Source organism: Pan troglodytes, chromosome 1 (genome assembly GCF_028858775.2).
Source record: "Pan troglodytes isolate AG18354 chromosome 1, NHGRI_mPanTro3-v2.0_pri, whole genome shotgun sequence".
NCBI classification, from domain to species: Eukaryota; Metazoa; Chordata; class Mammalia; order Primates; family Hominidae; genus Pan; species Pan troglodytes.
Window position 1 is genome coordinate 64,514,170 of NC_072398.2, and position 17,428 is coordinate 64,531,597.

The 17,428-nt window shown below is 41.2% G+C and overlaps 1 protein-coding gene and 1 pseudogene across 2 annotated transcripts in view; both read right to left on the reverse strand.

The window, feature by feature from the left end:
• The window catches only part of C1H1orf21 (chromosome 1 C1orf21 homolog), a 241,417-nt gene that overhangs the window by 45,424 nt on the left and 178,565 nt on the right, over positions 1 to 17,428 (reverse strand). The window lies entirely within an intron of this gene.
• On the reverse strand, positions 6,877 to 16,467 carry LOC107969548 (tRNA (uracil-5-)-methyltransferase homolog B-like; annotated as a pseudogene).

Here is a 17,428-nt window from a genome sequence, read left to right on the forward strand (position 1 = left end):
CCAAGAGGATCTTCTTTAAAACATTCCCGGCCAGGCACAGTGGCTCACGCCTGTAATCCCAGCACTCTGGGAGGCCGAGGCCGGCGGATCACCTGAGGTCAGGAGTTTGAGACCAGCCTGGCCAACATGGTGAAACCCCTCCTCTACTAAAAATACAAAATTTAGCCAGGCGTGGTGACGTGTGCCTGTAATCCCAGCTACTCGGGAGGCTGAGACAGGAGAATCTCTTGAAACTGGGAGGTGGAGGTTGCAGTGAGCTGAGATCAAGCCCTTGCACTCCAGTCTGGGTGACAGAGCAAGATTCCGCCTCAAAAAACAAAACAAACAAGCAAACAAAAAAACATTCCCTCAAACCTCACCTTCTTAATACTGAAGGGAACAACACCCATGTTCAGGATGCCGACTAAAAGCATTGTCTGCAAGGAATGGAACTGCTTTTCTCCTATCACTTCTTTACCTTTTTTATCCCACTTAGTCTAAGAAAGCTGTTGCCCTGTAAGGTTCCCTTTGCAAATTGGTTCTGAATTGATAGTCTGGAGAGGAATCTCATTTTGTTTTTCTGGGTTCAGCAATAGGAAGTCTGTCTTACAGAGAAATCTCAGGGGCCAGATAGATGCTGGAGGCCTAGAGAAAAGTAGTGGGGATTAGAGTATCGGCTCTTGGGACTGCTAATGAGTGCCCTACACAGAGAGGAGACATAAAAGCACTAAATTGGGACTCTCAAAGGGTGTGCCCTGCACACAGACTGTGAGCATGTGTGTGTGTACATTTGCACAACTGCATTTCAGAAGCACATGAAAACTAGAAAAAATAATTTGACAACTAGAAGCAAGAGATTTGTGGTGAAGTACACACACATTTAAAAAATTTGGCTATAAAATAAATAATAATGCTAGCTTTGGGGGAGTAACCCACAGGATGTAATCTCTAAGAAAACAATCCCATTTGATGTCTTATACTTGATTTCTCAAGCGGTATTAACATGAGATAGGACACTGTCTCCTTCAAATACAAAGGAATTTTATCTTGTCTTCTGAATGATGGTGATCAGAGAAGCCACCTTGACTCTCGGAATTTCAGGATGTTTACAAATGAAAAGGCCCAAGCTGCCAGATTCAACAATTAACTCAAGCCACCAGTATCAATACAATTACCTGAAGTCAATACTTCCATTACAATTACCTGTCCACAGAGATTATTAGAGTTATTAGTATTTTGTTACAATTATTTAGTTGTAATAAAGTTGGCATGTAAAGTCTCAGCTTTTTGGAAGTTATTTTTCTATAAATTAAAATACAGCCATGTATCTCATTTTATATCAAACAAACATGAAGTGGGGCAAATCAGTTTTAAAGCACCTAACATTTTTCACAAAGTTGCTTTTCAAGGTAGACTGCAAACATTTACAATCTTAAGAAAGTAAACAGAGTTGTAAAAAATTGCTCAGAACAGATTTAATTGCATACCAACAAATTTATTAAAAGTCATTAAGTCACCATGTCAATAATTAAAATAAACAAGCTATGATATAAATTCCACTGGGAATTATAAGTTAAGGCTGTTTTAAAAAGATAATATATCTCCAAGTTTTTCAAATAAGTATTATATACACACACAGAAAATCAACGAACTTGGAAGAACCACATTCAATTTTTACCCAGAGTGTTTTTAATCAGTCAGAATAGGGTAGGTTATGCTACAGTAAAAAATGACCCCCAGTATTAATTTTTTTTTTTTTTGAGACAGGGTCTCCCTCTGTCACTCAGGCTGGAGTGCAGTGGCACAATCTCGGCTCACTGCAACCTTCGCCTCCCGGGTTCAAGCAATTCTCCCGCCTCAGCCTCCTCCTGAGTGGCTGGGATTACAGATGCATGCCACCATGCCTGGCTAATTTTTGTATTTTTAGTAGAGATGGGGTTTCACCATATTGGTCAGGCTGGTCTGGAACTCCCAACCTCAGGTGATCCACCTGCCTTGGCCTCAAAAAGTGCTGGGATTACAGGCGTGAGCCACTGCGCCCAGCCAATATTAATAGTTTATCTCCTGCACACACTACACGACCAGCACAGGCTGCAGGATGGCTCTGCTTAATCTAATCACCCAGCGACTTGGGTTAATGGAGGCCCCATGTCAACAGGTGGTTTTATAATCACCATGGCTGGAGTTCAGCAAGGGTTAGATGTTCCTACTTACTTGGCCAAAGCATGTCACAGGACCACATCTAAATTCAAGAGAGGAAAAAAATACATAGGGGGTTTTCAAAAAAGTTCATGGAAAATGTGTATTATGAAAAAATTATGCATGGATTTCAAAATTTTTTCCACTAAAATAAATTTGTACTGACTAGTTATAACATGTTTGAACAGAATCTAGTTCAAGGCACTAAGGATAAGATATCAGTTTGAAAACAGCCCCTATCAGAGCAATATGAATTTTACTAAAACTGAAGCAAGAATAAACACAAATTTATGGTGAAGCTTAAGTGGAAGAATGGTGAAATCATTGATGCTTGTTGAAAAGTTTATGGGGACAACGTCCCAAAGAAATCAGCAGGTTACAAGTGGATAATTCATATTAAGAAGGGATGAGATGATGTTGAAGATGAAGCCCACAGGGGCAGACCATCCACATCAATTTGTAAGGGAAAAATCAATCTTGTTCATGCCCTATTTGAGGAGGACCAATGATTAACAGCAGAAACAATAGTCAACATCATAGACATCTCAATTGGTTCAGCTTATGTAAGTCTGACTAAAAAATTCAAGTTCAGTAGACTTTCCATTCAATGGGTGCCAAAGCTGTTGCACCCAGATTAGCTGCAGACAAGAGCAGAGCTTTCAATGAAAACTTTAAATAAGTGAGATCCAGAACCTGATCTGCATTCCCTCAAAGGATTGTAACAGGAGATGAAACGTGGCTTTACCAGTACAATCCTGAAGACAAAGCACAATCAAAGTGATGGCTACCAAGAGAAGGAAGTGGTCTACATAAAGCAAAAGTGAACCAGTCAAGAGTCAAGGTCATGGCAAAAATTTTTAGGGATGTTCAAGACATTTTGCTTGTTGACTTTCTGGAGGGCCAAAGAATGATAACACCTGATTATTAGGAGAGTGTTTTGAGAAAGTTAGCCAATACTTTTGGAGAAAAATGCCCCAGAAAGCTTCACCAGAGAGTCCTTCTCCACCATGACAAGGCTCCTGCTCATTCCTCTCATTAAGCAAGGGCAATTTTGCAAGAGTTTTTATGGGAAATCATTAGGCATCCACCCTACAGTCCTGATTTGGCTCCTTCTGACTTTTTGTTTTCTAATTTTAAAAAATCTTTCACACAAGGAGTCATCTCTACTTTAAGAAAATCTTGGGCTGGGCGCAGTGGCTCATGCCTGTAATCCCAGCACTTTGACAGGCCGAGGAGGGTGGATCACGAGGTCAGGAGTTCGAGACCAGCCTAACCAACATGGTGAAACCCCATCTCTGCTAAAAATACAAAAATTAGCCAGGTGTGGTGGTGGGTGCCTGTAATCCCAGCTACTCGGGAGGCTGAGGCAGGAGAATCACTTGAACCCGGGAGGTGGAGGTTGCAGTTAGCTGAGATCGTGCCACTGCACTCCAGCCTGGGCGACAAGAGCGAAACTCCATCTTAAACAAAAAAAAGGAAAAAAAAAAAAAAAAGAAAATCTTGATGGGATGCTGAGGTGGGAGATTGCTTGAGGCCAGGAGTTCAAGACCAGACTGGGCAACATGGTGAGACCTCGTCTCAAAAAAAAAAAAAAAAAAAAACCCAGCTTATATTAAAAAAATACCTTTAGGTCAGGTGCAGTAGTTCATGCCTATAATCCCAGCACTTCGGGAGGCTGAGGTGGGCAGATCACTTGAGGCCAGGAGTTTGAGACCAGCCTGGCTAACATGGTGGAACCCTATCTCTACTAAAAATACCAAAAAAAAAAAAAAAAAAAAAAAAATTAGCCAGGCATGGTGGTGCACTCCTGTAGTCCCAGCTACTCAGGAGGCTGAAGCACAAGAATTGTTTGAACCCAGGAGGTGGAGGTTGCAATGAGCCGAGATGGAGCCACTGCACTCCTGCCTGGGCAATGGAGTGACTCTGTCTCAAAAAAAAAAAAAAAGAACTTTAAAGGGCACCCATTTTTATTCAGCTAATATGTTAAAAAAAAAAACCGCATTGATATGGTTTAAATTACCAAGACGCTCAGTTCCTTTTTTTTTTTTTTTTTTTTAACCTTCACAAGAGGATGGATGCCAGGTCCTCAGTTCTTTAGTGATGGACTAAATGACGGATATCATTGCTTACAAAACTGTCTCAAACGTGACAGAGCTTATGTTGAGAAAGTTTATATTTTTATTTTTTAATTCCCTTTATACAATCCTACTCTTGTGCTTGGAAGGAGAATTGGAATATTTATGGATAGCCTTAATAACTACCATAATGCTAATTAATAAAATATGTATGTATTCTTGATCACAGAACTATCTAGCTATCTAAGATTAATCACAGAGGTCTCCTCTTCTTAGTAGTCTGATATGTAACTCTGTCAAGTATCTTATTTGTTATGAACATATAGGTATTTCACAGAAATATAGAAAAAACTGTATTGATGATTTAAACTGGGCCAAAATGCCATTTGGAGCTTAAACTTCAAAACAAACTAAAAGTACTTGATTAGCTTACTGTAGTGGAACAGGACTAGTCAATTATGCTAAATGCCACTTGGACACAATAAAATAGAAGAGAGACAAAATCCGTGGTTTATACCCCAGAAAGCTGCATACATACAACCCTACCTTGTTTTCTCCATTTCTAATTTCTCCTCTCTGATTATCAAATGAGACAAAACACATGTGAATGGGAATCACATTCACTGTGATCCAAAATAAGACCAAAGATCTTAGGAATTCAGCTATTAACTATGCCTGTTGCCTGGTCCCCAGGAGACTGCATTTAAGACCTGACTACTGGCCAGGCATGGTGGCTCACACCTGTAATCCTAACACTCTGGGAGGCTGAGGTGGGTGGATCACGAGGTCAGGAGTTCGAGACCAGCCTGAACAACACAGTGTAACCCTACCTCTACTAAAAATAAAAAAAAATAGCCAGGCATGGTGGCAGGCGCCTGTAATCTCAGCTACTCGGGAGGCTGAGGCAGGAGAATTGCTTGAACCCCGGAGGTGGAGGTTGCAGTGAGCTGAGATGGCGGCGCCACTGCACTCCAGCCTGGGTGACAGTGTGAGACTCTGTCTCAAAAACAAAACAAAACAAAACAAAAAACAAACAGACAAAGAACCTGACTACTACAGAATAAACATGCTTTAAAACTAGATTTTTCTGGTGGGTAAAAATATTGCCAGAAAAATAAAATTACATTGGTAAAAGTTAACAAAATATTATAACAAAGAAATGTATCATCCATCATGTCTTTGATATTTTAACAAATAAAAACCCACCATTTGTGCAGAATTGCTAAACTTTTTCTGTGACTAACCAAAACCTTGCCAGTTTTTTTCCCACTAAACTGAGAAACTGCACATGTCAAAGCTAAAAACAAAAAGTTAAATGATCTAGTTTTTCTTACAGGCAGATCATTTTTCTCACACTCATTGTGCCATAGAAGCCAGCCAAAAATTAAAATCAGACTCCAGCCTTCCTGAACAAGCTGGACACACCCACAACTCTCTTTAATTCCAAAACTGTCAGTGCCCAGAAAATCTGCTATATTGTTTTCCTACTGCTGCTTTAACAAATTAACACACATTCAGTGGCTTAAAATGACATAGATTTATGACGTGACACTTCTGGAGGGCCGCCTTCCTTCTGAAGGCAACAGGAGAGAACCTGTTTCATTGCCTTTCTAGCTTCTACACATCACCGACCCGCCTCGGTCCATAGCTCCTTTCTCCATCTTCAACGCCAGCAGTGTAATATATCTTCTATCTCCAATCTCTGCTTCTGTTATTACATCTTCTTTCTCTAACTCTGATTCTCTTGCTTCCCTCTTGTACGAATCCTTGTGATTATACTGTGTCCACTGAAAGCATTCGAGATAAAGCCAAGATCCCTAATTTCATCACTTCCGTAAAGTCTCTTTTACCATGTAACATAACATATTTATAGGTTCCGTGGATTTGGATGTGGACATCATTCTTCAGCTTACCACAGTGTGCCCTCTGGGCTGTAAAGAGTCACACCCACCCCACATGCAAAATGCATTCATCCATCCCAAGGTCCCCAAAAGTCTCAACCCATTTACAGCACTGGCTTGGCTCCTGGCTGGAGTGCAGAGTGCAGGCCGGCAGGGGATGAAGCTGAGCCGTGCACCTCTGCCAGATCCCCAGGGCCTTGCAAGACAAATTAAGGATTTGGGGTTTTATTCCAAAAGTCATGGGGAGAGCCTCTGAAGGGTTTTAAGCAGGAAAGTCACAAGAGTGGATCTGAATTCTCGAAAGACCACTCGGGCAGCAGTACCCATGAGAACTGGAGGTAGGGAGGCTGCTTAGGAGCCTGCTGCAGTAATCCTGGGGAGGAAAACAGGACAGTCAGTTTAGTTGAGCATTGCCATAGACTGTGACTACACAAGGGTGGGCCTGAAGCTGGGTGGTAGTGGAGGCTTGAGAGGACCCTGGACAATAGAGGGAGAAGAAATTTCAGTTGGCTAGGGCAATGCACACGGCAGTGCCAATGAGGACAGAGCAGAGGAACTGGCAAGACAGTGAGAGGATAGAAGGTTCTGAGAACTGTCTGTTCTGTAGCAGTTAGGACTCCTTCCCTCAAAAGCCACAGAAGCCGGGTGCGGTGGCTCACGCCTGTAATCCCAGCACTTTGGAAGGCCCAGGTGGGCAGATCACCTGAGGTCAGGAGTTCGAGACCAGCCTGGCCAACATGGTGAAACCCCATCTCTACTAAAAGTACAAAAATTAGCTGGATGTGGTGGCGCATGCCTATAATTCCAGCTACTCAGGAGGCTGAGGCAGGAGAATTGCTTGAACCCAGGAGGTGGAGGTTGCAGTGAGCTGAGATTGTACTACTGCACTCCAGCCTGGGTGACAGAGTGAGACTCTATGCCAAAAAAAAAAAAAAAAAAAAAGTGACAGAAACTCAACTTGATTTACCTCTGCAGAAAAGTGATATGTTGGTTTACCTAACAGGAATGAAGCTGATCAGGCTTGGGCCTGACTGGATTCAGGGAGTCAAGCAATGCCCTCTGTCCCCGTCTCCCATTTTTGCTTGTCACTTTGGTTTCATTTTTTTTTCATGACCTCCTGGCAACCCCAGATTCAATCCTTCCACCTCTGTGGCCCAACAGGCAAGAGGGTCTTCCTGTTTGTATCAATTACAAGCATCCCAGGGAAACACTGGTTAGCCTACCTTTAGTCAGGCGCCTACACTGTATTAAGGGGTTGGGGGGTCTCTTAGCAGGGGTCAGGGGGTTTGCTAGGAGAAGAGAAGCCATAGTTAAAGCCTCTCTAATTCATCTGGTATGAACTGTTTGTATTAAAATTTTTTTCTATTAGTATACATAGATATAAAATGTATGGATTCTGTTGCATGTATTATGATTTTTTTAAAGTTCTTTTTTTTTTTTTTTTTTTACCTTTTTGTGTTTTCACATACAGGGGGTTTTAAGTTTTTCACTAATGGAAAAAATGGATTGTTTTCATTTATTACTTCTTCTAGCACTTCTATGATTAGTCCTGGTTAATTGTAAATTTAGGTCCTTACTCATACACCCTCTTCCATACCCCTCTGCAACCTCTTCCCATCAGAAGTCAGAGTAAATGAAGGGAAGTCAATATTTTAACAGTGTACCCCTTCATCTTCTTGGCTTTTTAACTAATACAAGAGTCATCTCTGTTGTGCTATAATTATTTTACAATGTGGAGCCAGTCACTAGATTTCTATACACAATCTGAACAGTCAATAATCAAATCTGGCATTGTTCTATTTCTGAGGTACTTTTAGTCCAAGGCTGCTAGGAAGAGACTGGTTGTAGCTAGAATTTGGGTTAAAAATGTTCTTCAAAATTGAAATACGGTATTTAGCAATAGAGACTAAGTGCCATTCTTTTTTTCTCCCTTCTTTCCTTTTTGAGAAATGTACTGCTAGAAATATCTTCATTCTAAACTCTGCAAACAGAATTGATCCTGTAGTCCTTTAAAGTGGTGTGTTGAGCCCCGAGTTTCTTCATTTGCATATCTTTTCAGCCTTTTAGAAGCTTTCTTAAAAACTCCCATACTTTCTTTCTTCACACTTGCCCTCAAATTTGGTGTGCATTCCCCTAAGACACGCGAGCTGAGCTCGTCCTGTGGATGCGGGATAGTGACAGGACTGGGCCCTCCGCAGCCCGACAGGGACAGCTGCTGGTCAGGGAGAAAGAGTGAGAACAAATGAGCCACATCCCCTGCTGCTCTTACGGCTCTTCCCTCTGAGGCTCTTTCACTAGGAGGCTTTCAAATTAAGGGTTCATTAAAGATATAATAAGCACATTCTCTCCATTCTTTTTCACGCCCTAGGTCCTGCTAGTCAAGTCAGTCTTAAGAGCCAGTTTCCTTTTGCCCTTATTCCTTGCCTCTCCACTTAAGTGAAAATCTTTTCCTACTTGAGTAAAAGGCAAAGAAAAAAAAAGTTAAAGAACATGATTAGGAGCTTTAATGAATCATATAGGTCTAAATGTAAAGTGGTTCCTGTCTTTCCAATGAGATCCTCAGAAATGTGTCTTGGCAAACATAAATACATAATCCTTTAGGGATGTGGTTGAAACCTTCAGCTGACTACTTATATGGTTTGTTAATTCAGTGACATATATATTTAAGTTCACATATTATGTGAAAATCATATTTAGAAGTATTACTTTTTCCATACGCACATTTCATGAAACAATTTAAACTTTTCAGATGCATCTGACATCAGAGTTTTCACAATCACTTAGAATCACAAAATGTTTGAGTCTTCCGATGTTTCCAAGGTATATATTATCTTCACTTCTTTTTTTTGTTTTGGTTTGAGACGGAGTCTTGCTCCGTTACCCAGGCTGGAGTGCAGTGGCGTGATCTCAGCTCACGGCAATCTCCACCTCCTGAGTTCAAGCGATTCTCCTGTATCAGCCTCCCGAGTAGCTGGGATTACAGGCGTGTACCACCACGCCCAGCTAATTTTTGTATTTTTTTTTTCTTTTAGTAGAGATGGGGTTTCGCCATGTTGGCTAGGCTGGTCTCGAACTCCTGACCTCAGGTGATCTGCCTGCCTCGGCCTCCCAAAGTGCTGGGATTACAGGCATGAGCCATGGTGCCCGGCCTATCTTCATTTCTACTTTGAAGTAAAAGGCAGTTTGAATTTTTTATTTATTTTATTTTTAATTTTTTAAAGATTTCAACTTTTAATTTATATTCAGGGGGTACATGTGAAGGTTTGTACCAAGGATATATTGCTTGATGCTGAGGTTTGGGGTATGAATGAACCTGTCATCCAGGTTGAATTTTTAATTCCAGGCCACCAATACTCCACATTATTCACCACTTATCATATTATTTTTTCAAAGTAACTGTTAACGCTTTTCCTGTGTAGAAAAAAAAAGTGAAGCTCGCTGCCAGCACTTATTTAATTTTACGTAAACATGCTCTTTGAGGCTGAAGCAAATCTGACTTTCAATGTGAAAATAAAATACACAAACCGTTTTTGGAGTTATTTCTAAACAAAACTAACATCAGAATTGTCTGAATCATCAGAAACGTCTATTTCGGAAAAATCGGATTCATCAAATGAATCTTCGGCCAAGAACTCTTCGAGAATGATGTTAACATCACGCGTAGGAATGTTACGTTTTCTAGGACTTGACATTTTAAGTGATTGAGAATTACTGTATTTTGTAAATGGAAATACCACTACTAAAAACAGAATGGTATGAATAGAATGATGTCTTTTGTTTCCAAAGTCGATATACTAGAGTGATGTGAAAATAATATTAAAAGAGATTTTGCATGATGAAAGTTATCTCGGGGTAAACGCTGCAGCTGCAAGTGCCATCAGTGAGTATTCTCAGGGTAAATGGAAAAGGGTTAATAGGCTGTTTACAATGACATACAGCAATAATGACTATATTAAAATAGTTTTTTTTCCTCCATTAGAAACAAAGTTGATTCTGACAGAAGATCTCTGCAAGCATCCAGAGTGATCATGGGCTGAGAGAGTGCCTACACCATGAGACTTACATACAAGGTGGCATCCACTTGACTGAAGTGTATTTTTTTTTTTTTTTTTTTGAGAAGGAGTCTCGCTCTGTCTCCCAGGCTAGAGTACAGTGGCGTGATCTTGGCTCACTGCAACCTCCGCCTCCCGGTTCAAGTGAGTCTCCTGCCTCAGCCTCCTGAGTAGCTGAGATTACAGGTGCATGCCACCACGCGTGGCTGATTTTTGTATTTTCAGTAGAGATGGGGTTTCACCATGTTGGTCAGGCTGGTCTCAAACTCCTCACCTCATGATCCACCTGCCTCAGCCTTCCAAAGTGCTGGGATTACAGGCGTGAGCCACCGCACCTGGCCTGAAGCATAATTTTTTTAAAAAAAATCTTGCATGGATCCTGGCTTATACCATAATGCAGTAGAAACTTTTACCAATGATCATCTTCAACAATGACTTTAGCAAACTCCAAGGTTTTCTGATCGATAGAACTTACTAGAAATGTTAGAGACTTTATACCATTTCTCTAAATTTCACTTCAGTAAACTGCTGAAATGAAAACTCACAAATGTGAGTGCTACATCTGCTGTCTAACAGTCATTTTCCAGAAAGCATGCTTACAAAACAGAACAGAATAGTATGTATACTGGTCCATTTACCTATATGCATGTTCTCGCTCCCTCGCTCCCTCTTCCTACGCCTCCTTTCTCAAAGAGTTGTATGTTGTAGATGATAAACTGCTAGAATACAGACACAATCATGCTTAATTTGTTCCTTACATGAGGTCTTATGTATATTCTTCACTGATGTTCCCTTGATAATCTGATAGGAGAAACACAGCTTTTGATTCCTTGTCTCTTATGGTCTCTTGTAATCATAAACACAATAACAACAAAAATAATAGCTCTCATTGACAGCACCCCTCCCAAGAGCCAGACACCTGACTAAGGCCTGTGGACATTAACTGAGTTAGTGCAGATGAAATGCCAGGCACAAGTCCTGCCATGTGGTAAGAGCCCAATAGATGCCAGCCATTACTATTATTGCTGTTATCTGTATTAATTGTTATCATTCAATCCTCATAACAACTATATGAGGTAAGCATTCCCACAGTTGAGAACATTAAGAAGAACATCAAGGAAACAAGGCCATAGAGTTACTGGCCAAGAGGGGATAGAAACTCTGCATGTCCATCTTTTTCAATGAATACTTTACATTCTTAAAAAGGCCAAATCTATATAAATTAAAGAGGATGAGGAAAAGAGCAGTCCACATATTTTTGAACTCCCCCCTTATGTTCCAATATCTAATGATGAGAGAGGTCTGGAAGGGACACACAATTTTAATGACAGGGCAAGAATCCTGGAAATCCCCCAATGGCCATAGATGATAAACAGCAGCTGCCCCTTTCCAGCCCAAAGCAAGTCAAAGCCAGGCAAGTCATGGAAAGGGATGAAGTGTCTCCAGCAAACAACAGGGGGTAGATGGACCAGGTATAACTGGTAAGATAAAGCCTACTCGAAAGGCAATCAAAATTCTTCTAAATGGTCATTCAAGTTGACCAAGTAATACATATAGCCGGCATTGATACTAGGTAAAGCCAGTTGTTAAACACAGTCACATGCTGCATAACAGCATTTTGGTCACCGATGAACTGCATATATGACAGGGGTCCCGTAATATTATAATACTGTATTTTTACCGTACCTTTTCTATGCTTAGAGATGTTTAGATGGACAAATACTTATCATTGTGTATAAACGCTTGCAAGATTCAGCTCAGTGACATGCTGTACAAGTTTGTAGCCTAGGAGCAACAGGCTATACCATAGAGCCTAGGTGTGTAGAACCTGTGTAAGTTCACTCTATGAGGTTCACATGACGACAAAAATCACCTAAGGATGCATTTCTTTGAACGTTTCCTGGTCGTTAAGCAACCCATGACAGTGAATACGCCACTTTCATTACATCTGGCAAGATGTTCTGCCTTAGCACTCAGTTGCATTATTTTCCTTTTCTTTCCTGTTCACTATGCTTTAATTCTGAGGACTATAGGAGGGTAGAATATTACTTTTTAAAAACTTTAAAAATGTGTCTAAGCACACCCTTTTCTTAAATTGATGACCTGATGTTAAAATATTATTTTTCATGTCATTTATAATCTTATCAGAATCCATTTAATGAAGTTTGGTTAGACTTCAGTGAAAATTATCTTCCAGAGTTGTTTGCCCTGCCTGAGATATAGGGGTAACTTTACTACAATTAGTATGTATAGTGCAGAATTTCATGCAAGGGGACTGTGGCAGCAGTGTGATAATTTAAACAACATTATAATTTAAACATATTTAACACATTTCAGCATATTTAACACATTTCAGCATATTTAACATAATTTAAACTTATTAAACATTATTTAAACATTCAAACAAACAAAACAAAAAGGATATACGCACAAACTTGCTGCTACTTAGATCACTGCAGCTTCTAGGATCCCATGTCTTTTACTGATTTAAAAACACAGCGAAAATAAAAAAATAAAAAAGTTGTGCCTGAAAAATATATATTTAAATCTTATTTAATATAGTATAAAATTTGTTTGCCACCTCTACCTAATTCCTTGTTCTAGGGTGAACAAGGCAGAATGATATTACATAACTAAGTGGCAGCTTTTCCCTCAAATAAATATCCTTTACCTATTATCAAGAGGAAACTGCAGTTTCGAGGATGATTTGGATAGACCAGACTGCAGTGTCCATGCTACTTTTTGAAGACTCAGTTAAAGGGCCCTAAATTCTTGGCTTCTGTAGGCTTTGGCTTAGGACATATGGCTATGCCATAGTCCTCTCCACAGCACAGTGACCTCTTCCTGAACTGACAACAGTAAGTCCTTTACCAACCCTAGCTCACCGTTCTGACATCCCTGGCCCCAATCTTCAAAATAGTACCACCCTGTCACAGCCAGTTTCTATCATCATTCTGTCTTGTACAAAGTTTTATTATCTATTTTATTTTTTAGGGATGGAAGTCTTGCTATATTGCCCAGGCTGTCCTCGAACTCCTGGCCTCAGGTGATTCTCCATCCTTGGCCTCCCAAGTAGCTTGGACCAGAGGCACCTGCCATTGCACCCAGTCTGGAGTTTAATTTTATTTTTTCCTCCAAATTAAGTAGTTGTCTATTTAGGTAATTTTATTTGAAAGGAGAATACCATAATCCAGAAATGAATGAGCATTTCCTCATTTAACCTTCCAAAGTTCAGTCTCTGACAAAGTGTAAAGCAAGTAACAGAATTTAGCTTATCTGTATACAAAAGGACTTTCAACCACGCTCTAGAAAATGTGCACACTTTCATTTAATGACCACTGATGATGGAAATGAGAAGCAAGTGGCAATGGGAACTGCTGCTTCCTTGTCCAAATTAGCGAACCACCACCTGCTCTACTGCTCTGTATCACTGGAACATCTCCAGTTCCTCCAGAGACTATGAAAAGGAACTGCAAAAGCTAGTCAAGGTAGCATGGTACACTCCATCAGGCTTGTGAAGAAAAGCAAAAGAAAACACCATGCTGACGCCCTCTCATCCTGGGTAGAACCACTGTCTCCCTCCCTATTCTTGGCAGAGACTTATCCCAATGCCTTGGCTTATCTGTTTACATATCTGTCTCTTCTTACTACAGCCTCCTTTAAACGCTTCAACTTAATAAAATGCAAGCCCCTAAAGACGGTGTTCACGTCTTGTCCATCTTTGTATATAGTAGGTAATGTGGTAGGCACTCAATAAAGGTTGAAAGAAAGAACGAATGAGCATTTGTCCTCCTTTACTTGTGTGCTACACGGTTCAGTAACATTAATCCCACTCAGAATGAAGCTGGGCACAGAAAGGGCAGAATGACCTTTGGAGCTGAGGCACAAGAATGGAGGACCATCAAAGAGAAGGAGTGGTGCTTTCATTGTAACCTTGACTAAAATTGTGACTGTGGCTCCATGGGAGAAAAAGAGAGCAAGAAACAGCAGTCACCCCGGTGCACGGGCACCATCACTTTTAAGCTGAGTTATAAGAACCTCAGGGTGTTTTTTAAAAAATAGGTTTTAAGTTACTTCAAGGAGGAAAAAGAGCTTAACATGCATCATTTTACTCTAAATATCTTTGAAATATTTTCACCATAAGACTTTTAGGTTGTAATGCCAATAAATATCAAATATTATTCCCTTATAATACTCACAGTATCACGTAAGAACTTCTCTAAAATGCACAGCAGCCTGGAGTAGTCAAATTCATGGAGACAGAAAGTAGAATGGTGGTTGCCAGTGACTGGGAACAGCGAGGAAGGAGGAGTTAGTGTTTAATGGGTACAAAGTTTAAGTTTTGCAAGATGAAAAAAGTCCTGGAGATGGATGGTGGTGATGGTTGCACAATAATGTGAATGTACTTAATGCCACTGAACTGTATTCTCAAAAATGATTAAGATGATAAATTTTATATTATGTATATTTTACCACAATTTTTTTTTGTGTGTATGTGGTAAAAGGAAAGTCGCTCTCAAATGCTAGCAGATAGGAGAATGCCTGGGCTCTAGCCTCAAGGGAATCACTTCAAACTTTAGGCTAGAGAGAGGGTTTTAAAATGGTGAACATGGAATGGGAGGTGTGCAGGAGTGTGCTGGGTACAAGGTCTGGGTGTCTTGTTCTGGTGGCTGTCTTCAGCCACAGTGCACCTGGAGTGCAGCTGGGTGTCATCTCAACAATGGCTGGGTTGTGGATTAACTGCCTTGAGGTCATCTCTGGAATTTCACAGCTCAGTCTTCATGCCTGATTGTCTCAAGATTAGCCCCTGGAACTTTCAGTGTGGTTCATTCCTTGTGGTTTCATCACGGGGCTTGCAGGAAACAAAAGCTAGTATGCTGAGGGCCTTGAAGTTTCAAATGGCTTGAACTTCCTTGTAATGCAGTTCAGCATGGGCTGGGTTCACATAGCAACAATTAACTGTCCATATTCCTTTGACTTTAGCAGCCCTGGAAAAATCTCTGCTTGACCAGTATGAAACTCAAAGCTGGTGATGCCATTGTAGGCTGCAGTCTGCCTAGCATCCTCCACTGCCTGCCCCACCAATGAAATCCCAAGGACCTGCGATGTAGCTGATCCAGAGGGAGGCTGATCACACCAGTTCCACAGCAGATGTCAAGGAGGATGGTGTTAGAGTTCACTGCACTCAGCTTCCCTACAATCCAATACAGCATCTCTGCACCAGCAGTGTTAATCTGGAAAAAGGCATCTGGAGAGATGCAGACCTTCAAGCCCAGGAGATCTTTAAAGACATAAGGTTCCCCAAACAAGAGCTGGTAGGTGGACTGATGATGGCTGAAACAGGTCCTGCTTTCCTGGAAGTCAGGTGAAGTCAAGTCACAGACTGCTCCAGGACCTTTAATGAAAAATTCCTTTACAGTCTCCTTCTGAACATGGAGCTCCTCTGGACTTAATTCCTGGGGATGGAATGTGATGACAGCCATTGTGTGCCTTAGGCTATTGGTGTGGACTGTGAGCTCACACCAGTAACCACCTTCATGAAGAAGGCAGGGCTCTGTTGGAGACTGTGGAAGGAATACTTCATAGTACTGTGCCACCTGACTGTGTTTCTCAAGGATGTTTTTCAGATGGTTAGACTGTACACAGACGATGTTCCCGTCTCTTCAAGTTCCCAGGTCATATTCCACAGTCTTTGGATTGCCATCTGGACCCTGATTCACAGAGAAGGTGGACTTATTTCTGTAGCCACTGATGACAGGAGATGGTATTATAGGATGGAGAAGACAATACAGCCCCTCAGATTTGGGTGCAGCTGTTGTCACATTGACTCCATCGAGCATTTGGATGTGAGACTCTAGTCTTTGTAAAATTTCACCTTGAGCTGTTCATAGCTCAGCCTCCAGAGCAGCATCACAACACCAGCCAGCCTTTCCTGCCAGGAATCATCTGGTAGTCCCAGATGGCTTGGTTTCTTCTGACTTTTTTGTCCTTTTTGACACTTCTTGGCTACCACATGGGTGAAATTTCCCTTACATACTATGCCCCAAAAGAGCTGTGTCCAACCTGGTGGTTTTATGGCACACCACGGAAGCAGTCTTGGTTTGGAGAAGAAACCCACCATAGAGAGGAAGCACCTGAGGCTGTGTGTTAGGACTCTTCTCTTAATGCTTGCCATCCAAAGACACACTGAAATCCACCTCTCAGGGTTGAGGTGAGAACAACAAGTTCATATATATGGCGCGCTCTGGACTGTGCTGAACACGGCAGCTGTCCGACATGTGTCACTACTCTTCTTTAGGCTCTGAATTGAAGCGTGTCACTTGGTTTCTTCATGCCTTAATGTCTCCAACCTGCAAAATCGAGGCAGCAAACCAAAAGGGCAGCAGATGGCCCAGTTTACTGTGGCGGGGAAAGAGTCATTTCCTGTTGAGCAGGGCACTTCTACTACTCCCTGGCACATGCAGCCAACCTGGGGGCAGGTACGGCAGAACGTGGGGCTCCTCCCAGTGCCAGTATAGCAGCTGGCCTGGGCACCTCGACTCCTCTCGGGAAGTACCCTTCCCTACTTTGCTGGGGAATCTTCTTTTGAGACCTTCCTCAAAAGCATTCATAACCCTAATCCACAATTTTAAACAACATACAACAAAAGTTGGAAGGAGTTCTCACCCCCAGCCTCCCCTAAGCTTCCCCTCCCCTTTTAATATATTATCTCTTTCATTCCATCCATTAGATGTCCTCTCCTTATTTTTATACTCAAAAATCAACATTAAACAGAAAATTTACATACACAGATTGGTTAAAATATTTACTTGTAGATTTATAAATAGTCTGCAGTCCCAAGGACAATTGGCCATGTAATCTATTGAACAACAGTGATCTGTATAAGTTTGGTCACAATGGAAAACTACAGATCCTGTAAAGGTTTAATATGCAGGACTTTAATAATGTGTAATTTCACACATGCAGGGCCTTTTACATGCCTGTGGACTTTGAGAATTCAGAGCAAACTGACTTCGTGAGAGAAATATGGTACTTGGCTTGTTTATAATTCCAATGCCAATCCACTTTACAGGGGGACACCCCACATAATTTTCCAGTTGAAGGTAATAAAGTCATACTACAAACTGAAAGCAACCATAGGAACTGGAATGAATGTGATGACCTTTCTGGAGAGGCACCAGTGTTCAGAAAAGAGGTGCATGGTGAGGTCTAGAGAACCAGG